Source organism: Ranitomeya variabilis, chromosome 6 (assembly GCF_051348905.1).
Source record: "Ranitomeya variabilis isolate aRanVar5 chromosome 6, aRanVar5.hap1, whole genome shotgun sequence".
NCBI classification, from domain to species: Eukaryota; Metazoa; Chordata; class Amphibia; order Anura; family Dendrobatidae; genus Ranitomeya; species Ranitomeya variabilis.
The window spans coordinates 296305021-296330280 of NC_135237.1; positions in this window are offsets into that span (position 1 = coordinate 296305021).

Below are 25260 nucleotides of genomic sequence, written 5' to 3' on the forward strand. Positions count from 1 at the left end.
GCATTTCCAGTGACAGAAGTTTGGCAATGCCTGCAGTCAGAGCCTGTGCTCGTGGGTGGTTTGACGAGAAAGGCCGCCTTTTCTCCCATGCCTGTACTACCGATGGCTGTAGACTGGGCTGGGAGTGTGTGGTTGACTGGGAAAGTGGTGCTGCGGGTGGAATGACAGCGGGTCTCTGGACAACAGGGCCAGAGGTTCTTCCACGGCGATCCTGGGAGGAAGCCGAACCAGCTGCGTGTGAGCTAGAGGAAGAGGCAACACGAGCTGAAGAGGTGGTAGCTGCCGCTGTTGGTTGGCCTAGCTCTTCAGTGTGTTTGTCTAACTCCGCCGGGTGCCTGTTGCGCACATGTTTCCACATGTTGGAGGTATTGAGGTTGGCGACTTTTTGACCTCTTTTGATTTTTTGATGACACACCTTGCATCTGACATAGCAAATGTCATCTGCAACTGTGTCAAAAAAGGACCAGGCACTGCAAGTCTTGGGAGCCCCCCTTTTGACTTTTGGAAGAGACATGCTCCTTACGGGTGCCAAAGCGGAGGCTGCAGGATCCGCAGTCTTCCCCCTCCCTCTCCCTCTTTGGGCCGTACGGGGAATCTCTTCCTCAGAGCTGCTCCCACCACCTTCCTGTCCCTGACGCCAAGATGGGTCAAGGACCTCATCATCTACACTACCCTCTGCCCCCAACTGCTCCTCCTGGGTAGTCTCAGCAGCAGAGCACGCACCAGTAAGTGGCACCTGAGTGTCATCATCAGCTGATGCGGCCTGCGAGGTGGTGACCGGAGCCACTGGCCCACCCGCCTCTTCAGAGGAAGACAGAAAAAGCGGTTGGGCATCACTGCACCCTGCCTCTTCTTCCATTTCTCCAATGCTGCTTGGCTGGCCCCCTGTTTCCAAGCCAAGAGATGATTCAGAGAACAGAAGTAGAGACTGCTCCTGTCCTGGGATCTCTGTCTGCCTGGGCAATTTTGCAGGTGGTGAAGAGACAGATGGCTGCTCTCCAGTGCTCTGTGTCTGAGAGGATGTGGCACTAATGGAAGTTGATGCATTAGCTGCCATCCATCCCACAACGGCTTCAATTTGGTCTTGACGCAGCAGCGGTGTACGGCGCTCGGCGACAAAGCTGCGCATGAACGACTGTTCCCTTGTGAAAGTGGGTGCTGATGACTCACCGGTGCCCGCAGCAGGCACAGAATCCCCACGTCCCCTCCCTGCTCCGCGCCCACGCCCACGCCCACGTGCCTTACTCACTGCCTTCTTCATCTTGGTTGACTGATAAAGATAAGCAGAAAAGTACTAACGGCTTTGTGTGCTTATTCCTGAGCAACTCCTCCTAACAGGTATAAGACACACTAATTTTCTAAAGTGTGGACTAGACTTGAATATGAGCTAATGTGGCCTACACAAATGTAAAGTGGTGTAACTGGTGTGTTTGGTGAACTTTATTATTTATTTATTTTTTTGGGGCTGAACTGACAACGGATAGAGCTGCAGTCACACGGAGACCGTGCAGACAGACGTAAACGGCGCTGCAAGGCCCAAAAACCCTCCTCTACTTTATCCTATGTAGTGTTTTTCCACAAATTAGCTGGAGACGGGTGGAAAGACACTAATAGGATTTTTTTAAATTAATTAGCAGCAGACTACACTACTTGAAAACAAAATGAAAATTGATTTGGCGGTATGACGCAGTGAACAACCCTGAGCTGGAGACAACCAAGCTACGGCTGCTCACAGACTACAGGGCGAGCTGCAGTCACACGGAGACCGTGCAGACAGCCGTAAACGGCGCTGCAAGGCCCAAAAACCCTCCTCTACTTTATCCTATGTAGTGTTTTTCCACAAATTAGCTGGAGACGGGTGGAAAGACACTAATAGGATTTTTTTTAAATTAATTAGCAGCAGACTACACTACTTGAAAACAAAATGAAAATTGATTTGGCGGTATGACGCAGTGAACAACCCTGAGCTGGAGACAACCAAGCTACGGCTGCTCACAGACTACAGGGCGAGCTGCAGTCACACGGAGACCGTGCAGACAGCCGTAAACGGCGCTGCAAGGCCCAAAAACCCTCCTCTACTTTATCCTATGTAGTGTTTTTCCACAAATTAGCTGGAGACGGGTGGAAAGACACTAATAGGAATTTTTGGAAAAAATGTGCAGCAGCCTGCACTACTTCAAAAAAAAAAAAAAAAAGGACAGTATGAGGCAATGAACCACCCTCCCTGAACTGAATACAACCAGCTATGGATGGCCTATGTGGCTGCACTCAGACTAGAGAGTGGGCTGCACTCACACACACACACAGAGAGACCTTGCAGATCGCTGTGAAAACAGCGCTACAAGGCAAAAGGAAGGTGATTAGTAGGTGAACACAGCGGTTGCTAAATTAGCCTTTGGAAAGCACAAAGAAGCAAATCGCTATCTCTAAACTGTCCCTCAGTCAGCAAACAGCGTCCTGTCACTAACTGAATTCACAGCAGAGTGATCGCAAAATGGCGCCAGCGACTTTTAAACTGCATCATGACATCATTTAAGCAGCCAATCACAGCCTTGCCAGTAGTTTCATGCCCTCCATGCTAAACAGGATGTGCCCACACTTGGAATCTTTCTCATTGGCTGAATTTCTGAATTTTGAATCATGGAACTTCCGATTCCGGTATCCGATACGCGCCAAGTATCGGAATCCCGGTATCGGAATTCCGATACCGCAAGTATCGGCCGATACCCGATACTTGCGGTATCGGAATGCTCAACACTACATATGACAGAACATACAACATATGACAGTACATACAAGTAATGTAATGTATGATTGTATTGTATGTAGTATGTAGGTAGAATGTATGTAGAATGTATGTATGTTGTATGTATGTTGTATGTATGTAGTATGTATGTAGTATGTTGTATGTATGTTGTATGCATGTAGTATGCATGTAGTATGTATGCTGTATGTATGTATGTAGTATATATGTAGTATGTTGTATGTATGTAGTATGTATGTAGTATGTATGTAGTATACTGTATGTATGTAGTATGTTGTACGTAGTATGTATGCAGTATGTATGTAGTATGTTGTATGTATGTAGCATGTATGTAGTATGTATGTAGTATGTTGTATGCAGTATGTATGTATGTAGTATGTTGTGTGTATGTAGTATGTTGTATGTAGTATGTATGTTGTATGTATTTAGTATGTTGTACATAGTATGTATGTAGTATGTTGTATGTAGTATGCATGTAGTATGTATGCATGTAGTATGTATGTAGTATGCATGTAGTATGTATGTAGTATGTTGTATGTATGTAGTATGTTGTATGTAGTATGCATGTTTGTGTTTTGTTTTGTTTTACATTCAAAACATTAGCCGGATGATGGGACTACTACTGTCCCATCATTGGCTAATGTGTCAATCACTGTCATTGTAGCAGGCATAGCCCGATGGGACTTGTAGTCCCATCAGACGATGCCTGCATACAGACACAAAGACCCCCGAGAGGCCCGCACAGACCCTCGAGAGGCCCGCACAGACACCCAAGAGGCCCGCACAGACCCCCGAGGGGCCCGCACAGACCCCAGAGAGGCCCACACAGACCCCCGAGAGGCCTGCACAGACCCCAGACAGCCCGCAGCAATGCAGAAACAGTACTTACAGAAATTTCTGCATCTTTATTTATATTTCTGTAACCCTCTCAGCAGTTTTACGGACTAATTTTCTTCTTGTGTTTTCATCATTTTTTGGCATTGAACAAAATAGTTAATAGTTTCAGGTAATATAAAAATTTGTCATAGAGTGCCTTACACTAAGTTATTGTGGATTAATTCAAACAATTTTCATATTTGCATTTTTAATGTGTTCTTTTGTTTAGCAAATGTTAATGAGCTATGCAGGCATTGTCTAGAAAAATGATGGTAATTTATTTAACCCCTTCCCGACATGCGCCGTACTAGTACTGCGCTGCCGGCACTGCATTACTGACAGCCGCAGTACTAGTACGGCGCCCCGATCACCGCGGTCTCGCGCTGAGCGCCGCGGTGATCGGGTGCGGGTGTCAGCTGTATATGACAGCTGACACCCCGCAGCAATGCCCACGATCGGCGCTATCGCCGATCGCGGGCATTTAACCCCTCTGATGCCGCTGTCAATAGTGACAGCGGCATAGAGGGGGATCGCGCAGGGACGGGGGCTCCCTGCGCTCTCCCACCGGAGCAATGCGATGAGATCGCGCTGCTCCGGTGACCTGGAAGGAGTCCCCGGATCCAAGATGGCCGCGGGACTCCTTCCGGGTCATGAGATGACCCTGCTTGCCGGCGTCTGCTGAGAATCCTCATAGCAGGCGCCGGCAAGCCTGTGGAACGTGCCTGTCACATCGGTGATCAGACCGAGTGCTGTGCACACGGTCTGATCACTGATCTGTGATGTCCCCTCCTGGGACAAAGTAAAAAAGTAAGAAAAATTTTTTTCCACATGTGTAAAAAAATAAATAAATAAAGAAAAATCCTAAATAAAGAAAAAAAAAAAAAAATTCCCATAAATACATTTCTTTATCTAAATAAAAAATAAATCACACAATAAAAGTACACATATTTGGTATCGCCGCGTCCGTAACGACCCCACCTATAAAACTATATCACTAGTTAACCCCTTCAGTGAACACCGTAAAAAAAAAAAAACGAGGCAAAAAACAACGCTTTATTCTCATACCGCCAAACAAAAAGTGGAATAACACGCGATCAAAAAGACGGATATAAATAAGCATGGTACCACTGAAAACGTCATCTTGTCCCGCAAAAAAAAAGCCGCCATACAGCATCATCAGCAGAAAAATAAAAAAGTTATAGCTCTCAGAATAAAGCGATGCAAAAACAATTATTTTTTTATATAAAATAGTTTTTATTGTGTAAAAGCGCCAAAACATAAAAAAAATTACATAAATTAGGTATCGCTGTAATCGTACTGACCCGAAGAATAAAACTGCTTTATCCTTTTTACCAAACGCGGAACGGTATAAACGCCCCCCCTAAAAGAATTTCAGGAATTGCTGATTTTTGTTCATTCCGCCTCCCAAAAATCGGAATAAAAAGCGATCAAAAAATGTCATGTGCCCGAAAATGGTACCAATAAAAACGTCAACTCGTCCCGCAAAAAACAAGATATCACATGACTCTGTGGACCAAAATCTGGAAAAATTATAGCTCTCAAAATGTGGTGATGCAAAAACTATTTTTTGCAATAAAAAGCGTTTTTTAGTGTGTGACGGCTGCCAATCATAAAAATCCGCTAAATAACCCGCTATAAAAGTAAATCAAACCCCCCTTCATCACCCCCTTAGTTAGGGAAAAATAATACAATTTAAAAAAATATATTTATTTCCATTTTCCCGTTAGGCTACTTTCACACTAGCGTCAGTACGGGGCCGTCGCGCTGCGTCGGCCCGACATACCGACGCATACTGTGCAAGCGCCGCACAACGGGGGCAGCGGATGCTGTTTTTCCACGCATCCGCTGCCCCATTGTGAGGTGCGGGGAGGTGGGGGCGGAGTTCCAGCCGTGCATGCGCGGTCGGAAATGGTGGACCGTCGGCACAAAAAAAGTTACATGTAACGTTTGTTGCTGCCGGCGGTCCGCCACAACACGACGCAACCGTCGCACGACGCTTGCGACGTGTGTCAATATGTCGCTAATGTTAGTCTATGGGGAAAAAACGCATCCTGCAGATGACTTTGCAGGATGCGTTTTTTCGCCAAAACGACGCATTGCGACGTATGCAAAAAAACGCTAGTGTGAAAGTAGCGCTAGGGTTAGGACTAGGGTTAGGGCTAGGGTTAGGGTTGGGGTTAGGGCTAGGGTTAGGGCTGGGGTTAGGGTTGGGGTTTCAGTTAGAATTGGGGCGTTTTCACTGTTTAGGCACATCAGGGGCTCTCCAAACGTGACATGGCGTCCGATCTCAACGCGTTTGTTTGCGTTAAAAACGCATGCGTTTTTATAGAAAAAAACCAGAACACACACTGAAAAGTCACCCACCACCATCAAGGTGATAAAGGGATCCAAACCCTAACCCTACCCCTAAACTCACCCCTAACCGTTTAATGAACATTTTCTGACAGTCATAGTGCCACGTATTTCAGTGCCACGTATTTCAGTGCCACAATATTTCAGTGCCACGATATTTCAGTGCCACGTATTTCAGTGCCACGTCTTTCAGTGCCATGATATTTCAGTGCCACGTATTTCAGTGCCACGATATTTCAGTGCCACGATATTTCAGTGCCACGTCTTTCAGTGCCACGATATTTCAGTGCCACGTATTTAAGTGCCACGATATTTCAGTGAAATACGTGGCACTGAAATATCGTGGCATTTACGTGAAATACGTGGCATTTACGTGAAATACGTGGCACTTATATACGTGGCACTTATATACGTGGCACTTATATACGTGGCACTTATATACGTGGCCACTGAAATATCGTGGCACTTATATACGTATATACGTATATAAACGTATTTCAGTGCGACGTATTTCAGTGCCACGTATTTCAGGTTAGAGTTAGGGGTAGGGTTAGGGTTTTTTGGTTTTTTCTCGTTTTCTTGTGTTTTTCTATAAAAACGCATGCGTCTAAAAAACGCATGCGTTTTACCGCGTTTACATGCGTTTTTTCACACATGCGTTTTTAAAAAAAACGCATTTAGATAAAAACGCAAGTGTGAAACCAGCCTTACCCTTGGGAAAATAAAAACGTGGGGGCTAAAATATAATTTTCGTGGAAAAAAATATATTTTTTATTTTCGCGGCTTTGCGTTATAAACTGTAGTGAAACACTTGGGGGTTCAAAGTTCTCACAACACATCTAGATAAGTTCCGTGGGGGGTCTAGTTTCCAATATGGGGTCACTTGTGGGGGGTTTCTACTATTTAGGTACATCACGGGCTCTGCAAATGCAACAAGACACCTGCAGACCAATCCATCTAAGTCTGCATTTCAAACGGCGCTCCTTCCCTTCCGAGCTCTGCCGTGCGCACAAACAGTGGTTCCCCCCCACATATGGGGTATCAGCGTACTCAGGACAAATTGGACAACAACTTTTGTTGTCCAATTTCTCCTGTTACCCTTGGGAAAATAAAAACGTGGGGGCTAAAATATAATTTTCGTGGAAAAAAAAATATTTTTTATTTTCACGGCTCTGCGTGATAAACTGTAGTGAAACACTTGTTGGTTCAAAGTTCTCACAACACATCTAGATAAGTTCCGTGGGGGGTCTAGTTTCCAATATGGGGTCACTTGTGGGGGGTTTCTACTGCTTAGGTACATCAGGGGCTCTGCAAATGCAACATGACACCTGCAGACCAATCCATCTAAGTCTGCATTTCAAACGGCGCTCCTTCCCTTCCGAGCTCTGCCGTGCGCCCAAACAGTGGTTCCCCCCAATGTATGGGGTATCAGCGTACTCAGGACAAATTGGACAATAACTTTTGTGGTCCAATTTCTCCTGTTACCCTTGGGGAAAAAAAATTGCGGGCTAAAACATCATTTAGTGGAAAGAAAAAAATATTTTTTAATTTTCATAACGCTACATTCTAAACTTTAGTGAAACAATTGGGGGTTAAAAGTGCTCACCACACATCTAGATAAGTTCCTTAGGGGGTCTTCTTTCCAAAATGGTGTCACTTGTGGGGGTTTCCACTGTTTAGGCACGTCAGGGGCTCTCCAAACACGACATGGGTTCCGATCTCAATTCCAGCCAATTTTGCATTGAAAAGTCAAATGGCGCTCCTTCCCTTCCGAGCTCTGCCATGCGCCCAAACAGTGGTTTATCCCCATATATGAAGTATCAGCGTACTCAGGACAAATTGCACAACAACTTTTGGCATCCAATTTATCCTGCTACCCTTGGGAAAATAAAAAATTTGGGGCAAAAAGATCATTTTTTGTGAAAATTAATAATTTTTTTTTACGGCTCTACATTATAAACTTCTGTGAAGCACTTGGAGGTTCAAAGTGCTCACCACACATCTAGATAAGTTCCTTAGGGGGTCTTCTTTCCAAAATGGTGTCACTTGTGGGGGTTTCCACTGTTTAGGCACGTCAGGGGCTCTCCAAACACGACATGGGTTCCGATCTCAATTCCAGCCAATTTTGCATTGAAAAGTCAAATGGCGCTCCTTCCCTTCCGAGCTCTGCCATGCGCCCAAACAGTGGTTTACCCCCACATATGGGGTATCAGCGTACTCAGGACAAATTGCACAACAACTTTTGGGGTCCAATTTATCCTGCTACCCTTGGGAAAATAAAAAATTTGGGGCAAAAAGATCATTTTTTGTGAAAATTAATATTCATTTTTTTTTTACGGCTCTACATTATAAACTTCTGTGAAGCACTTGGAGGTTCAAAGTGCTCACCACACATCTAGATTAGTTCCTTAGAGGGTCTACTTTCCAAAATGGTGTCACTTGTGGGGGTTTCCACTGTTTAGGCAGGTCAGGAGCTCTCCAAACACGACATGGGTTCCGATCTCAATTCCAGCCAATTTTGCATTGAAAAGTCAAATGGCGCTCCTTCCCTTCCGAGCTCTGCCATGCGCCCAAACAGTGGTTTATCCCCATATATGAAGTATCAGCGTACTCAGGACAAATTGCACAACAACTTTTGGCATCCAATTTATCTTGCTACCCTTGGGAAAATAAAAAATTTGGGGCAAAAAGATCATTTTTTGTGAAAATTAATAATTTTTTTTTACGGCTCTACATTATAAACTTCTGTGAAGCACTTGGAGGTTCAAAGTGCTCACCACACATCTAGATAAGTTCCTTAGGGGGTCTTCTTTCCAAAATGGTGTCACTTGTGGGGGTTTCCACTGTTTAGGCACGTCAGGGGCTCTCCAAACACGACATGGGTTCCGATCTCAATTCCAGCCAATTTTGCATTGAAAAGTCAAATGGCGCTCCTTCCCTTCCGAGCTCTGCCATGCGCCCAAACAGTGGTTTACCCCCACATATGGGGTATCAGCGTACTCAGGACAAATTGCACAACAACTTTTGGGGTCCAATTTATCCTGCTACCCTTGGGAAAATAAAAAATTTGGGGCAAAAAGATCATTTTTTGTGAAAATTAATATTCATTTTTTTTTACGGCTCTACATTATAAACTTCTGTGAAGCACTTGGAGGTTCAAAGTGCTCACCACACATCTAGATTAGTTCCTTAGAGGGTCTACTTTCCAAAATGGTGTCACTTGTGGGGGTTTCCACTGTTTAGGCAGGTCAGGAGCTCTCCAAACACGACATGGGTTCCGATCTCAATTCCAGCCAATTTTGCATTGAAAAGTCAAATGGCGCTCCTTCCCTTCCGAGCTCTGCCATGCGCCCAAACAGTGGTTTACCCCCTCATATGGGGTATCAGCGTACTCAGGACAAATTGCACAACAACTTTTGGGGTCCAATTTATCCTGCTACCCTTGGGAAAATAAAAAATTTGGGGCAAAAAGATCATTTTTTGTGAAAATTAATATTAATTTTTTTTTACGGCTCTACATTATAAACTTATGTGAAGCACTTGGAGGTTCAAAGTGCTCACCACACATCTAGATTAGTTCCTTAGAGGGTCTACTTTCCAAAATGGTGTCACTTGTGGGGGTTTCCACTGTTTAGGCACGTCAGGGGCTCTCCAAACACGACATGGGTTCCGATCTCAATTCCAGACAATTTTGCATTGAAAAGTCAAATGGCGCTCCTTCCCTTCCGAGCTCTGCCATGTGCCCAATCAATGGTTTACCCCAACATGTGGGGTATCAGCATACTCAGGACAAATTGTACAACGACTTTTTTGGTCCAATTTCTCCTGTTACCCTTGGTAAAATAAAACAAATTGGATCTGAAGTAAAAATTTTGTGAAAAAAAAGTTAAATGTTCAATTTTTTTTAAACATTCCAAAAATTCCTGTGAAGCACCTGAAGGGTTAATAAACTTTTTTAATGTGGTTTTGAGTACCTTGAGGGGTGCAGTTTTTAGAATGGTGTCACTTTTGGGCATTTTCTGTCATATAGACCCCTCAAAGTCACTTCAAGTGTGAGGTGGTCCGTAAAAAAAATGGTTTTGCAAATTTTGTTGCAAAAATGAGAAATCGCTTTTCAACTTTTAACCCTTATAACTCCCTAACAAAAAAAAAATATGTTTCCAAAATTGTGCTGATGTAAAGCAGACATGTGGGAAATGTTGTTTATTAACTATATTATGTGATATAACTCTCTAATTTAAGGGCATAAAAACGAAAAATTTGAAAATTGCGAAATTTTCATAATTTTCGACAAATTTCTGTTTTTTTCACAAATAAATGCAAGTCATATCGAAGAAGTTTTACCACTATCATAAAGTACAATATGTCACGAGAAAACAATCTCAGAATCACCAAGATCCGTTGAAGCGTTTCAGAGTTATGACCTCATAAAGTGACAGTGGTCAGAATTGTAAAAATTGGCCGTGTCAGTTAGGTGAAAACAGGCTTCGGGGTGAAGGGGTTAAACTATTTATATTGTGTTTACATTTTTTACTGGTATTTTTCCCATTATTTTGGCTAATATCAGCTATTTCAATGCACATTTATTTTGGTCAATAACCCATATTTTCAGTAACAAAAAGAGTTAGTCAACTTCGTAAAATATATAAATTCAGTAATATTTTATGAACATGTATAGTTGAATAATCCAGTTCTATACCTTCAAATTCTTGTTGACATTTTGTTCTGTGTAGTTTACAAAAAGGAACGGAACTGTTTTGGAAAAAAAAACTTTGAAAGGTATGTGAAATGTCAGTTGAGAAAGCTAACATTATAGCTTGAAATGTCATTTTATTTATGGAGTAAAAGCTTCAGATCATATTTCAGTGATGCTGGCTATTATTATTTAAATAATTCAGTTCTTTATTTAGTTTTTACATTTTAAAATGAATACCTTTTACACTATATTTAAGAGACCTTATAACTAGTGTTGAGCGATACCTTCTGATATCGGAAAGTATCGGTATCGGAAAGTATCGGCCGATACCGTCAAAGTATCGGATCTAATCCGATACCCGATCCCAATGCAAGTCAATGGGACGAAAATATCGGAATTAAAATAAACCCTTTCTTTCCTTGTAGGTTAATTCTACATGAAGGAAAACAACTAAGAATAATGTAGGATGTATTGGGGGAGGTGGCGGAGACATTAAAGGCACAGAGGTTTAGCCCAAACAAATAGAATAGCAGGTTTTTTTGTTTTTTTTTATGACGTTCGGCGTTAGAAAGATTTTGACTATGTTATTTTTTTTTTTATTTTGTCAGATATTGATGTTTCACTACTTCCACGCACTTCACCTTCTTTTTTACTTCTCCCACACTTTCTTCTTCATTATCCTCATCATCAGCTTCTTTGACATCAACTATCTTCACCTTATTCATCTTCTTCTTCTACCTATATATTTTTTTTTTTTACATTGTTCATATTCTTTTTATTTAACTATTATCTTCTTCATATTCAACTTCTTCATCATATTCTTATTTGTGACAGGCATTCCCGTAGTTGTTATCTATAAAAGTTTGAAGATTACACCTTCCGTTCTGCCTGTCACAAAAGAGTTACATTTGTCCGCGTTCAGTTTGGCCTGCAGCATCAGGCTTTATCCAGGGGCACCACGAGGAGGAACGGACTCACCTCCATGCACTGCTTAGTCTTCTTCTGCTTATAATTTAGATAATATCTTTTGCTCTGATATTTAGTGTTATGCTTAATGTTCTTCTGCTCTTTGTTCTGCAGCCTCCTGTTCTTCTGCTTCTCGGTCTCCCATGTCGTCGTCGTCTCCAGAGTCGTCGTCTCCAGGGTCGTCGTCTCCGGGGTCGTCGTCATCGGGGTGGTCTTCAGGGTCATCGTCTCCAGGGTCGTCGTCATCTCAGTGGTCGTCGTCTCTGGTGTCGTCGTCATCTTAGGGGTGGTCTTCCGGGTCGTCGTCTTTAGGGTCTTGAACTTGGAAATGTAGCAGAAGGTACAAGAAGGCTGAGAAAATGCCGAGAAACAGCTGATGGAACTGGAACTCGGATGGCTACCCGAAGGTCCAAGAGCCAAAGGAACTACCGAGGACCAGCTGACGTTACTGGAACCCGGTTACTAAGCAGGAGGTACCCGTGCCTGAAAGCACTACCAAGGACCACCTGACGTTGGTGGAACTCGGATACCCAGAAGGAGGCACCTAAGCCAAAGGCTCTGCCCGGAACCAGCTGAAGGTACTGGAACCAGGATGGGGAGCAGAAGGTACAAGAGCAAAAGACACTGCCGAGAACCAGCTGACGGTACTGGAACCCGGATGGGTAGCCGAAGGTCCAAGAGCCAATGGAACTACCGAGGACCAGCTGACGTTAATGGAACCCGGTTACTAAGCAGGAGGTACCCGTGCCTGAAAGCACTACCAAGGACCACTTGACGTTGGTGGAACTCGGATACCCAGAAGGAGGCACCTAAGCCAAAGGCTCTGCCCGGAACCAGCTGAAGGTACTGGAACCAGGATGGGGAGCAGAAGGTACAAGAGCAAAAGACACTGCCGAGAACCAGCTGACGGTACTGGAACCCGGATGGGTAGCCGAAGGTCCAAGAGCCAATGGAACTACCGAGGAAAAGCTGACGTTACTAGAACCTGGTTACTAAGCAGGAGGTACCCGTGCCTGAAAGCACTACCAAGGACCACTTGACGTTGGTGGAACTCGGATACCCAGAAGGAGGCACCTAAGCCAAAGGCTCTGCCCGGAACCAGCTGAAGGTACTGGAACCAGGATGGGGAGCAGAAGGTACAAGAGCAAAAGACACTGCCGAGAACCAGTTGACGGTACTGGAACCCGGATGGGTAGCCGAAGGTCCAAGAGCCAATGGAACTACCGAGGACCAGCTGACGTTAATGGAACCCGGTTACTAAGCAGGAGGTACCCGTGCCTGAAAGCACTACCAAGGACCACTTGACGTTGGTGGAACTCGGATACCCAGAAGGAGGCACCTAAGCCAAAGGCTCTGTCCGGAACCAGCTGACGGTGCTGGAACCAGGATGGGGACCTATTCAAGCTTATCTTCCTAGAGCCCCAACTAGCGGTGTTGGAGCAAAGGGTCAGCAGGGGGAGCAGAGTGTAGGCCGAAGCCTGCACTGGCGGCAGCTTTGTGTCTGCGTGGCTGTTGCAGGACACGTTGCATTAGTGCTGTACAAGGTGGCAGTAAAACATACAAACACCTGGGGGTGGGGCGACAGGATTCCTTCAATTTCAGTTCTTGTGTCTGCATGGCTTTTGCAGGACACGTTGCCGGCTACACAGCAGGGGAACAGCTGGCGGTGCTGAACCCCACTGACACATTGGCTGGTGTTTTTCTCTGTGCAGCTAGCAGTACCGGGCACCAACTGGCGGTGTTAGAGCCCAGGGTCAGCAGGAGGAGAGGGAGCAGAGTGTAGGCCGAAGCCTGCACTGGCGGCAGCTTTGTGTCTGCGTGGCTGTTGCAGGACACGTTGCCGGCTACACAACAGGGGAACAGCTGGCGGTGCTGAACCCCACTGACACATTGGCGAGGTGTTTTTCTCTGTGCAGCCAGCACTTTGGGGCACCAACTGGTGGCGTTAGAGCCCAGGATCTGCGGGAGGAGCAGAGTGTAGGCCGAAGCCTAATTGAACCAATTTTAAAGGTAACCTTTAACCCCCCCTCAGGGGTTACAAACTAGAAGAGCCACGCCTTGGGCAGCAGTAATGCTGCACAAGTCAAAGGTTGCTCTTTTAAATTCTGTTCCTTGCACACGCTGAATGAAACACGTATGACATTTAGCCCCTTAAACAATCAAAACTGTCTTGGAGGCGGGAGTTTCCTTCTTAATGAGACGCAGCACAGATGTCAAGAATCCCACCTTGGTGCTGGGCGCGGCCTCCTGAGCGTCGTTATTTGCTGTACAGGAGTCTGCGCTGTCGTGTTATCCCTTGGCCTTGCGCTGTTAGCGCTGCCCGTCTCCTGACATCATTTAATGTCGGCCGGTGCGGTTCGCGATGACCATGAATCCCAGCCCCGCAGTGCCTTTACAGTGTTTCACACTGCGGGGCTGGGATTCATGGCCTGGCGCGGTACATATGTTCGCCTCTCACTCGGGTCCTTACACCTGCTACAGACTGTGCGGCCTCAGCTGATCCCTTATCGCATGCCACGGCCATGAAGCCGCACAGTCTGAAGAAGGCAGAAGGAGATGAGTGACAACAGGCGAAGATATGAACTGCTCATGCCCGTCAATCACACCCTCGCAGTCAAAATAAATAAGACACCGAGGGGCGTTGTGTCGGGCAGGGCGGCCGCAGAGGCGCAGCCAGCCAAACAATGATGTCAGAAGAAGGGCTGTGCTACCAAGGGGGTTGATGCGTGTCATTACAAAGGAAAGTCACACCTCAGGGACGTTTTAATGGTCTCAGGGGACACATTGTAGACGTGTTCCGTTCCACGTGTGCAAGGAGAATAAGTTTATGAGCCACCTTGCACACATGCAGCATTACTGCTGTACAAGGTGGCTGTAAAACACACAAACACCTGGGGGTGGGGCGACAGGATCCCTTCAATTTCAGTTCTTGTGTCTGCGTGGCTTTTGCAGGACACGATGCCGGCTACACAGCAGGGGAACAGCTGGCGGTGCTGAACCCCACTGACACATTGGCTGGTGTTTTTCTCTGTGCAGCTAGCATTACCGGGCCCCAACTGGCGGTGTTAGAGCCCAGGGTCAGCAGGAGGAGAGGGAGCAGAGTGTAGGCCGAAGCCTGCACTGGCGGCAGCTTTGTGTCTGCGTGGCTTTTGCAGGACACGTTGCCGGCTACACAGCAGGGGAACAGCTGGCGGTGCTGAACCCCACTGACACATTGGCTGGTGTTTTTCTCTGTGCAGCTAGCATTACCGGGCCCCAACTGGCGGTGTTAGAGCCCAGGGTCAGCAGGAGGAGAGGGAGCAGAGTGTAGGCCGAAGCCTGCACTGGCGGCAGCTTTGTGTCTGCGTGGCTTTTGCAGGACACGTTGCCGGCTACACAGCAGGGGAACAGCTGGCGGTGCTGAACCCCACTGACACATTGGCTGGTGTTTTTCTCTGTGCAGCTAGCATTACCGGGCCCCAACTGGCGGTGTTAGAGCCCAGGGTCAGCAGGAGGAGAGGGAGCAGAGTGTAGGCCGAAGCCTGCACTGGCGGCAGCTTTGTGTCTGCGTGGCTGTTGCAGGACACGTTGCCGGCTACACAGCAGGGGAACAGCTGGCGGTGCTGAACCCCACTGACACATTGGCGGGTGTTTTTCTCTGTGCATCCAGCATTTCGGGGCACCAACTGGTGGTGTTAGAGCCCAGGCTCTGCAGGGGGAGCAGAGTGTAGGCTGAAGCCTAATTGAACAAATTTTAAAGGTAACCTTTAACCCCCCCTCAGGTGTTACAAACTAGAAGAGCCACGCCTTATGCAGCAGTAGTGCTGCACAAATCAAAGGTTGCTCTTTTAATTTTGTTCCCTGCACAAGCTGAATGAAACACGTACAACATTTTGGCCCTTATACAGTCAATCTGTCTTGGAGGCGGGAGTTCCCTTCGTAATGAGACGCAGTACAGCTGGCAAAAATACCACCTTGGTGCTTGGTGCTGCCTCCTGAGCATCGCATTTTGATGTACAGGAGTCTGCGTTGTTGCGTTATCCCTTGGCCATGCGCTGCCCGTCTTCTGACATCATTTCATGTCGGCTGGTGCGGTTCGCGATGCCCATGAATCCCAGCCCCGCAGTGTCTTTACAGTGTTTCACACTGCGTGGCTGGGATTCATGGCCTGGCGCAGTACATATGTTCGCCTCTCGCTCGTGTCCTTACACCTGCTACAGACTGTGTGGCGTCAGGTGATCCCTTATCGCATGCCACGGCCATGAAGCCGCACAGTCTGAAGAAGGCGGAAGGAGCTGAGTGACAGCCTGGCGAAGATATGCACTGCTCATGCCCGTCAATCACACCCTCGCAGTCAAAATAAATAAGACACCGAGGGGCGTTGTGTGGGGCAAGGCGGCCGCAGAGGCGCAGGCAGCCAAACAATGATGTCAGAAGACGGGCAGCGCTACCAAGGGGGTTGCAGCGTGTCATTACAAAGGAAAGTCACACCTCTGGGACGGTTAAATGGTCACACAGAGGACACATTTTAGACGTGTTTTCAGTTCCACATGTGCGAGGAGAATAAGTTTATGAGCCACCTTGCACACATGCAGCATTACTGCTGTACAAGGTGGCAGTAAAACATACAAACACCTGGGGGTGGGGCGACAGGATCTCTTCAATTTCAGTTCTTGTGTCTGCGTGGCTTTTGCAGGACATGATGCCGGCTACACAGCAGGGGAACAGCTGGCGGTGCTGAACCCCACTGACACATTGGCTGGTGTTTTTCTCTGTGCAGCTAGTAGTACCAGGCACCAACTGGCGGTGTTAGAGCCCAGGGTCAGCAGGAGGAGAGGGAGCAGAGTGTAGGCCGAAGCCTGCACTCGCGGCAGCTTTGTGTCTGCGTGGCTGTTGCAGGACACGTTGCCGGCTACACAGCAGGGGAACAGCTAGCGGTGCTGAACCCCACTGACACATTGGCGGGTGTTTTTCTCTGTGCAGCCAGCACTTCGGGGCACCAACTGGCGGTGTTAGAGCCCAGGCTCTGCAGGGGGAGCAGAGTGTAGGCCGAAGCCTAATTGAACCAATTTTAAAGGTAACCTTTAACCCCCCCTCAGGTGTTACAAACTAGAAGAGCCACGCCTTATGCAGCAGTAGTGCAGCACAAGTCAAAGGTTGCTCTTTTAATTTTGTTCCTTGCACAAGCTGAATGAAACACGTACAACATTTTGTCCCTTATACAGTCAATCTGTCTTGGAGGCGGGAGTTCCCTTTGTAATGAGACGCAGCACAGCTGGCAAAAATACCACCTTGGTGCTTGGTGCGGCCTCCTGAGCATCGCATTTTGATGTACAGGAGTCTGCGTTGTTGCGTTATCCCTTGGCCATGCGCTGCCCGTCTTTTGACATCATTTCATGTCGGCTGGTGCGGTTCGCGATGCCCATGAATCCCAGCCCCGCAGTGTCTTTACAGTGTTTCACACTGCGGGGCTGGGATTCATGGCCTGGCGCAGTACATATGTTCGCCTCTCGCTCGTGTCCTTACACCTGCTACAGACTGTGCGGCGTCAGCTGATCCCTTATCGCATGCCACGGCCATGAAGCTGCACAGTCTGAAGAAGGTGGAAGGAGCTGAGTGACAGCCTGGCGAAGATATGCACTGCTCATGCCCGTCAATCACACCCTCGCAGTCAAAATAAATAAGACACCGAGGGGCGTTGTGTGGGGCAAGGCGGCCGCAGAGGCGCAGGCAGCCAAACAATGATGTCAGAAGACGGGCAGCGCTACCAAGGGGGTTGCAGTGTGTCATTACAAAGGAAAGTCACACCTCTGGGACGGTTAAATGGTCACACAGAGGACACATTTTAGACGTGTTTTCAGTTCCACATGTGCGAGGAGAATAAGTTTATGAGCCACCTTGCACACATGCAGCATTACTGCTGTACAAGGTGGCAGTAAAACATACAAACACCTGGGGGTGGGGTGACAGGATCCCTTCAATTTCAGTTCTTGTGTCTGCGTGGCTTTTGCAGGACACGATGCCGGCTACACAGCAGGGGAACAGCTGGCGGTGCTGAACCCCACTGACACATTGGCTGGTGTTTTTCTCTGTGCAGCTAGCAGTACCGGGCACCAACTGGCGGTGTTAGAGCCCAGGGTCAGCAGGAGGAGAGGGAGCAGAGTGTAGGCCGAAGCCTGCACTGGCGGCAGCTTTGTGTCTGCATGGCTGTTGCAGGACACGTTGCCGGCTGCACAGCAGGGGAACAGCTGGCGTTGCTGAACCCCACTGACACATTGGCTGGTGTTTTTCTCTGTGCAGCTGGCAGTACCAGGCACCAACTGGCGGTGTTAGAGCCCAGGGTCAGCAGGAGGAGGAGAGGGAGCAGAGTGTAGGCCGAAGCCTGCACTGGAGCAAGTTGAAAGGGAACCTTTAACCCCCCCCCCCCAGGGCGTTTGTAGCTGAAAGAGCCATCGTGTACAGCACTAATGCTGGAAAAGGTAAACTTAGCTCTTTTAATTATGGTCCTTGCACATGCTGAACCTAACACTTATGAAAAGTGTCCCCTCCTACCGTGATACCGTCCAGTAGGTGGAACTTTCCTTTGTGATGTGACGCAGCACAGCCGTCATTCTTACCCCCTTGGCGCCGTGCGCCGCCTCCTCAGCGTTGTTTGAATCAGTCCCGGAGCCTGCGCTATTAGGTTAGCCCTTGGCCATGCACACATTTTGCGCTGCCCGTCTTCTGACATCATTTGGTGTCACACTGGCTGCGCCTGTGCGGCTGCGCTGGCCGAGATCCCGCCTCGCAGTGTCGTCTAATGTAATCCCACCGCGGGCCTGAGATCTGTGGCCATGCGTAGTGCATATCCTCACCTCTCACTCCCCTCCCTACGGCTTCTTCAGACTGTGCGGTGTCACGGCCGTGGCATGCTATTAGGGATCAGCTGACACCGCACAGTCTGAAGAAGCCGTAGGGAGATGAGTGAGAGGTGGAGGTTCAGATATGCACTGCGCATGTCCATGGATCTCAGGCTCCCAGTGGGATTAAATCAGAAGACACTACGAGGCGGGATCTCGTCCAGCGCGGCCGCACAGGCTCAGCCAGCCTGACACCAAATGATGTCAGAAGACGGGCAGCGCAAAATGTGTGCATGGCCAAGGGCTAACCTAACAGCGCAGGCTCCGGGACTGATTCAAACAACGCTGAGGAGGCGGCGCACGGCGCCAAGGGGGTAAGAATGACAGCTGTGCTGCTTCACATCACAAAGGAAAGTTCCACCTACCGGACGGTATCACGGTAGGAGGGGACACATTTTATAAGTGTTTAGTTCTGTGTTTGCAAGGAGCATAATGAAAAGAGCCACCTTTTCCTTTTGCACAGGCGCAGCCAGCCTGACACCAATTGATGTCAGAAGATGGGCAGCGCTAAGTGTGCCTGGCCAAGGGATAACATAACAGCGCAGGCTCCGGGACAGATTTAAACAACGCTGAGGAGCCGGGGCACGGCACCAAGGGGGTAGGAATGACAGCTGTGCTGCGTCATATTACGAAGGAAAGTCCCACCTCCGGGACGGTTTTACGGTATCAGTGGACACATTTTATAAGTGTTAAGTTCTGCGTGTGCAAGGAGCTAAACAAAAATAGCTACCTTTTCCTTGTGCAGCATTACTGCTGCACAAGGTGGCTCTTTCAGTAACAAACGCCTTGAGGGGGGGACAGGTTCCCTTACATTTCAGTTGTTGTGTCAGCGTGGCGGTCGCAGGACACATTGCCGGCTACACAGCTGGGGATCAGCTGACGTTACTGAAACCCAATAACACTGGGTCGTATGTTTTGACTGTGCAGACGGCACTTCTGAGCCTCAACTGGCGGTGTTGGAGCCCAGGAATTTAAGTTCAGGTGGTAGAAAGATGAACACAACAGGAGACCTGGATAACGTAGACAGTCACCTAATTATTTAATCAGGAAGAGGAGTGGCAAATTCCTGTGAGATCCAGGCCTTGTTCATTTTCAGGAAAGTAAGCCGGTCAACGTTATCGGAGGATAGTCGCATGCGACGGTCAGTTAGTACACCACCTGCAGCACTAAAGACGCGTTCCGATAATACACTAGCCGCAGGGCAAGCCAGCACCTCCAATGCATACTGGCTTAGCTCTGGCCATGTATCCAGCTTTGAGACCCAAAACTTGAAAGGTGAAGAGCCATCTGGGAGTACAGCAAGAGGGCAAGACATGTAGTCTGTCACCATCTGACGGAACCGTTGCCTCCTGCTGACTGGAGCCGTCTGTGATGGTGTTGACTTTTGTGGCGGGCACAGAAAACTGTGCCACAGTTGGGCCATACTGCTCTTGCCTTGGGCAGAGGCACTGCTTCTGCTCCCTCTTTGTGCAGAGCCTCCACCACTGCCTGGACGCACTGAGCTGCTTTGTAATGCACTATCAGCACTTCTCTCACATGGAATGGAGAAGATGATGGAATTCACCAGTGTGTCTTGGTACTCCCACATTTTTCGCTCCCGGTTCAACGGTGTGATGAGGCTTTCTACGTTGCCCCGGTAGCGAGGATCGAGGAGGGTGAACACCCAATATTCAGACATGTTGAGAATGTGGGCGATGCGGCGGTCATTTCTCAGGCACTGCAGCATGTAATCCACCATGTGCTGCAGACTGCCAACTGCCCAAGAAACGCTGTCCCCTGCTGGAGGCATGATCTCTGCCCGCTCGTCATCACCCCACCCTCGCTGTACACACTGAGTACTGGACAATTGTGTAACTCCCTCCTCTGGACGGATGTCTTCCTCCTCCATTGACTCCTCCTCATCCTCCTCACAAACTGTCCCCTGCCTACGCGTTTGTGAGGAACCATGTGGCGCTGACTGTCCAGAAGATGATGGAAATGTTGAATCCTCATCCTCCACCTCTTCCACAACATCATCCCTTAGCGCTTGCAGTGATTTTTCAAGCAGGCAGATAAGGGGGACAGTCATGCTGACTAGTGCATCATCTGCACTCGCCATCCGCGTGGAATAATTGAAGGGACGCAAAACCTGGCAGACGTCATTCATAGAGGCCCACTCTGTGGTTGTGAAGTCTGAACGGCGCGGAGTGCGACTTCTTTGCGCCTGATGCAGCTGGTACTCCATTACAGCTTGCTGCTGCTCACACAACCGCTCCAACATATGTAACGTGGAATTCCACCTGGTAGGTAGGTCACATATGATGCGATGTTCCGGCAGGTGGTGTCGGTGCTGCAGAGCCGCAATGCGCGCTTTTGCCGTGCTGGAACGCCGCAAGTGAGCACACTCTAGGCGGACCTTGTGCAGCAGCGCATCAAGATCCGGATAGTCCCTCAAAAAACTCTGCACGACCAAATTGAGCACATGTGCCAGACATGGGATGTGAGTGAGGTTGCCGAGGCCCAGAGCTGCCACCAGATTTCGGCCATTATCACACACTACCATGCCTGGCTGGAGATTCGCTGGCACAAACCACACATCGCTCTCCTGCTTGATGGCATTCCAGAGCTCCTGCGCTGTGTGGCTTTGATTCCCCAAAGAAATTAATTTCAAGACGGCCTGTTGACATTTGGCCACGGCTGTGCTCATATCGGTCGTAACAGGTAAACGTTCATCACGGGTCCATGTGGAGGTGGACTGTGACGGCTCCTGCAGCGATGATTCTGAGGAACTGGTGTAAGAGGAGGAGTCAATGCGTACAGAATGGATTCCTGCAATCCTTGGAGTGGGCAGGACACGTCCTGCGCCACTCGCACGATCTGTACCCGGCTCAATGACATTAACCCAATGAGCAGTGAGGGAAAGGTATCGCCCCTGTCCATGTTGACTGGTCCACGCATCGGTGGTGAGGTGGACCTTGCTACTGACGGCATTCAGTAGCGTGTGTTTTATGTGTCCCTCCACATGCTTGTGCAGGGCAGGGACGGCTTGCCTGCTGAAGTAAAAGCGGCTGGGCACATTGTACTGTGGGACTGCCAATGACATCAAGTCACGGAAGCTGTCAGTCTCCACCAGCCTGAATGACAGCATTTCCAGTGACAGAAGTTTGGCAATGCCTGCAGTCAGAGCCTGTGCTCGTGGGTGGTTTGACGAGAAAGGCCGCCTTTTCTCCCATGCCTGTACTACCGATGGCTGTAGACTGGGCTGGGAGTGTGTGGATGACTGGGAAAGTGGTGCTGCGGGTGGAATTACAGCGGGTCTCTGGACAACAGGGCCAGAGGTTCTTCCACGGCGATCCTGGGAGGAAGCCGAACCAGCTGCGTGTGAGCTGGAGGAAGAGGCAACACGAGCTGAAGAGGTGGTAGCTGCCACTGTTGGTTGGCCTAGCTCTTCAGTTTGTCTTTCTAACTCCGCCGCATGCCTGGTGCGCACATGTTTCCACATGTTGGAGGTATTGAGGTTGCTGACATTTCGACCTCTTTTGACTTTGTGATGACACACCTTGCATTTGACATAGCAAATGTCGTCTGCAACTGTGTCAAAAAAGGACCAGGCACTGCAAGTCTTGGGAGCGCCCTTTTTGGCTTTTGGAAGAGACATGCTCCTAACGGGTGCCAAAGCGGAGGCTGCAGGATCCGCAGTCTTCCCCCTCCCTCTCCCTCTTTGGGCTGTACGGGGAATCTCTTCCTCAGAGCTGCTCCCACCACCTTCCTGTCCCTCACGCCAAGATGGGTCAAGGACCTCATCATCTACACTACCCTCTGCCCCCAACTGCTCCTCCTGGGTAGTCTCAGCAGCAGAGCACGCACCAGAAAGTGGCACCTGAGTGTCATCATCAGCGGATGCGGCCTGCGATGTGGTGACTGGAAGCACTGGCCCACCCGCCTCTTCAGAGGAAGAGAGAAAAAGCTGTTGGGCATCACTGCACCCTGCCTCTTCTTCCATTTCTCCAATGCTGCTTGGCTGGCCCCCTGTTTCCAAGCCAAGAGATTCAGAGAACAGAAGTAGAGACGGCTCCTGTCCTGGGCTCTCTGTCTGCCTGGGCAATTTGGCAGGTGGTGAAGAGACAGATGGCTGCTCTCCAGTGCTCTGTGTCTGAGAGGATGTGGCACTAATTGAAGTTGATGCATTAGCTGCCATCCATCCGACAACGGCTTCAATTTGTTCTTCACGCAGCAGCGGTGTACGGCGCTCTGCGACAAAGCTGCGCATGAAGGACTGTTCCCTGGTGAAAGTGGGTGCTGATGAGTCACCGGTGCCCGCAGCAGGCACAGAATCCCCACGTCCTCTCCCTGCTCCGCGCCCACGCCCACGTGCCTTACTCACTGCCTTCTTCATCTTGGTTGACTGATAAAGATAAGCAGAAAAGTACTAACGGCTTTGTGTGCTTATTCCTGAACAACTCCTAACAGGTATAAGAAACACTAATTTTCTAAAGTGTGGACTAGACTTTAATATGAGCTAATGTGGCCTACACAAATGTTAAGTGGTGTCACTGGTGTGTTTGGTGAACTTTATTATTTATTTATTTTTTGGGGACTGAACTGACAACAGAGAGAGCTGCAGTCACACGGAGACCGTGCAGGCAGCCGTAAACGGCGCTGCAAGGCCCAAAAACCCTCCTCTACGTTATCCTATGTAGTGTTTTTCCACAAGTTAGCTGGAGACGGGTGGAAAGACACTAATAGGAATTTTTTGAAAAAATGTGCAGCAGCCTGCACTACTTAAAAAAAAAGGAAAATTGACTTTACGGTATGACGCAGTGAAGAACCCTGAGCTGGAGACAACCAGGCTATGGCTGCTCACAGACTACAGGGCGAGCTGCAGTCACACGGAGACCGTGCAGACAGCCGTAAACGGTGCTGCAAGGCCCAAAAACCCTCCTCTACGTTATCCTATGTAGTGTTTTTCCACAAGTTAGCTGGAGACGGGTGGAAAGACACTAATAGGAATTTTTTGAAAAAATGTGCAGCAGCCTGCACTACTTAAAACAAAAGGAAAATTGATTTTACGGTATGACGCAGTGAAGAACCCTGAGCTGGAGACAACCAGGCTATGGCTGCTCACAGACTACAGGGCGAGCTGCAGTCACACGGAGACCGTGCAGACAGCCGTAAACGGCGCTGCAAGGCCCAAAAACCCTCCTCTACGTTATCCTATGTAGTGTTTTTCCACAAGTTAGCTGGAGACGGGTGGAAAGACACTAATAGGAATTTTTTGAAAAAATGTGCAGCAGCCTGCACTACTTAAAACAAAAGGAAAATTGATTTTACGGTATGACGCAGTGAAGAACCCTGAGCTGGAGACAACCAGGCTATGGCTGCTCACAGACTACAGGGCGAGCTGCAGTCACACGGAGACCGTGCAGACAGCCGTAAACGGCGCTGCAAGGCCCAAAAACCCTCCTCTACTTTATCCTATGTAGTGTTTTTCCACAAGTTAGCTGGAGACGGGTGAAAAGACACTAATAGGATTTTTTTGAAAAAATGAGCAGCAGACTACACTACTTGAAAAAAAAAAAAAGAACAGTATGAGGCAATGAACCACCCTCCCTGAACTGAATACAACCAGCTATGGATGGCCTATGTGGCTGCACTCAGACTAGAGAGTGGGCTGCACTCACACACACACACACACACACACACAGACCTTGCAGATCGCTGTGAAAACAGCGCTACAAGGCAAAAGCAAGGTGAATAGTAGGTGAACACAGCGGTTGCTAAATTAGCCTTTGAAAAGCACAAAGAAGCAAATCGCTATCTCTAAACTGGCCCTCAGTCAGCAAACAGCGTCCTGTCACTAACTGAATTCACAGCAGAGTGAGCGCAAAATGGCGCCAGCGACTTTTAAACTGCATCATGACATCATTTCAGCAGCCAATCACAGCCATGCCAGTAGTTTCATGCCCTCCATGCTGAACAGGATGTGCCCACACTTGGAATCATTCTCATTGGCTGAATTTGTGCAGTTTGAATCTGGGAACTTCCGATTCCGGTATCCGATACGCGGCAAGTATCGGATCTCGGTATCGGAATTCCGATACCGCTAAGTATCGGCCGATACCCGATACTTGCGGTATCGGAATGCTCAACACTACTTATAACATATATGAAGACAATTTCTGTTTTTTTTTTAATATGCAAGGAATGGGATAAATACATTGAACAAAGTTTATATGATATTGTCTTCAATCATCATCACAGCTCTTATTGTCCCAATTGGTCTATTCTTATTTATGGAAGGACCATGAGACATACCCCAGTCATGTGGCCTCTGCAGCCAATAACAGTTCTCTGTGGAAATGATGGAATGGCTAGAAAGTGACAAGGCTGAGGCCAGGAAAAGCATGTGATCATGGCAGAAAATATGTGGACACCAGCATGACTACCAATTCAGAGTTTCTAGAGCATCAATGGTTCAAATATGTGAGCATGGATTTATTTTAAAGGGCACCTGTCACCCCGTTTTTTCCGTATGATATAAAAATACTGTTAAATAGGGCCTGAGCTGTGCATTACAATAGTGTATTTTGTGGACCCCGATTCCCCACCTATGCTGCCAAAGTACGTTACCAAAGTAGCCGTTTTTGCCTGTCAATCAGGCTGGTCTGGTCAAAAGGGCGTGGTGTCTTCCCCCAGATCTTGCTTAGTTTTCCGTTGGTGGCGTAGTG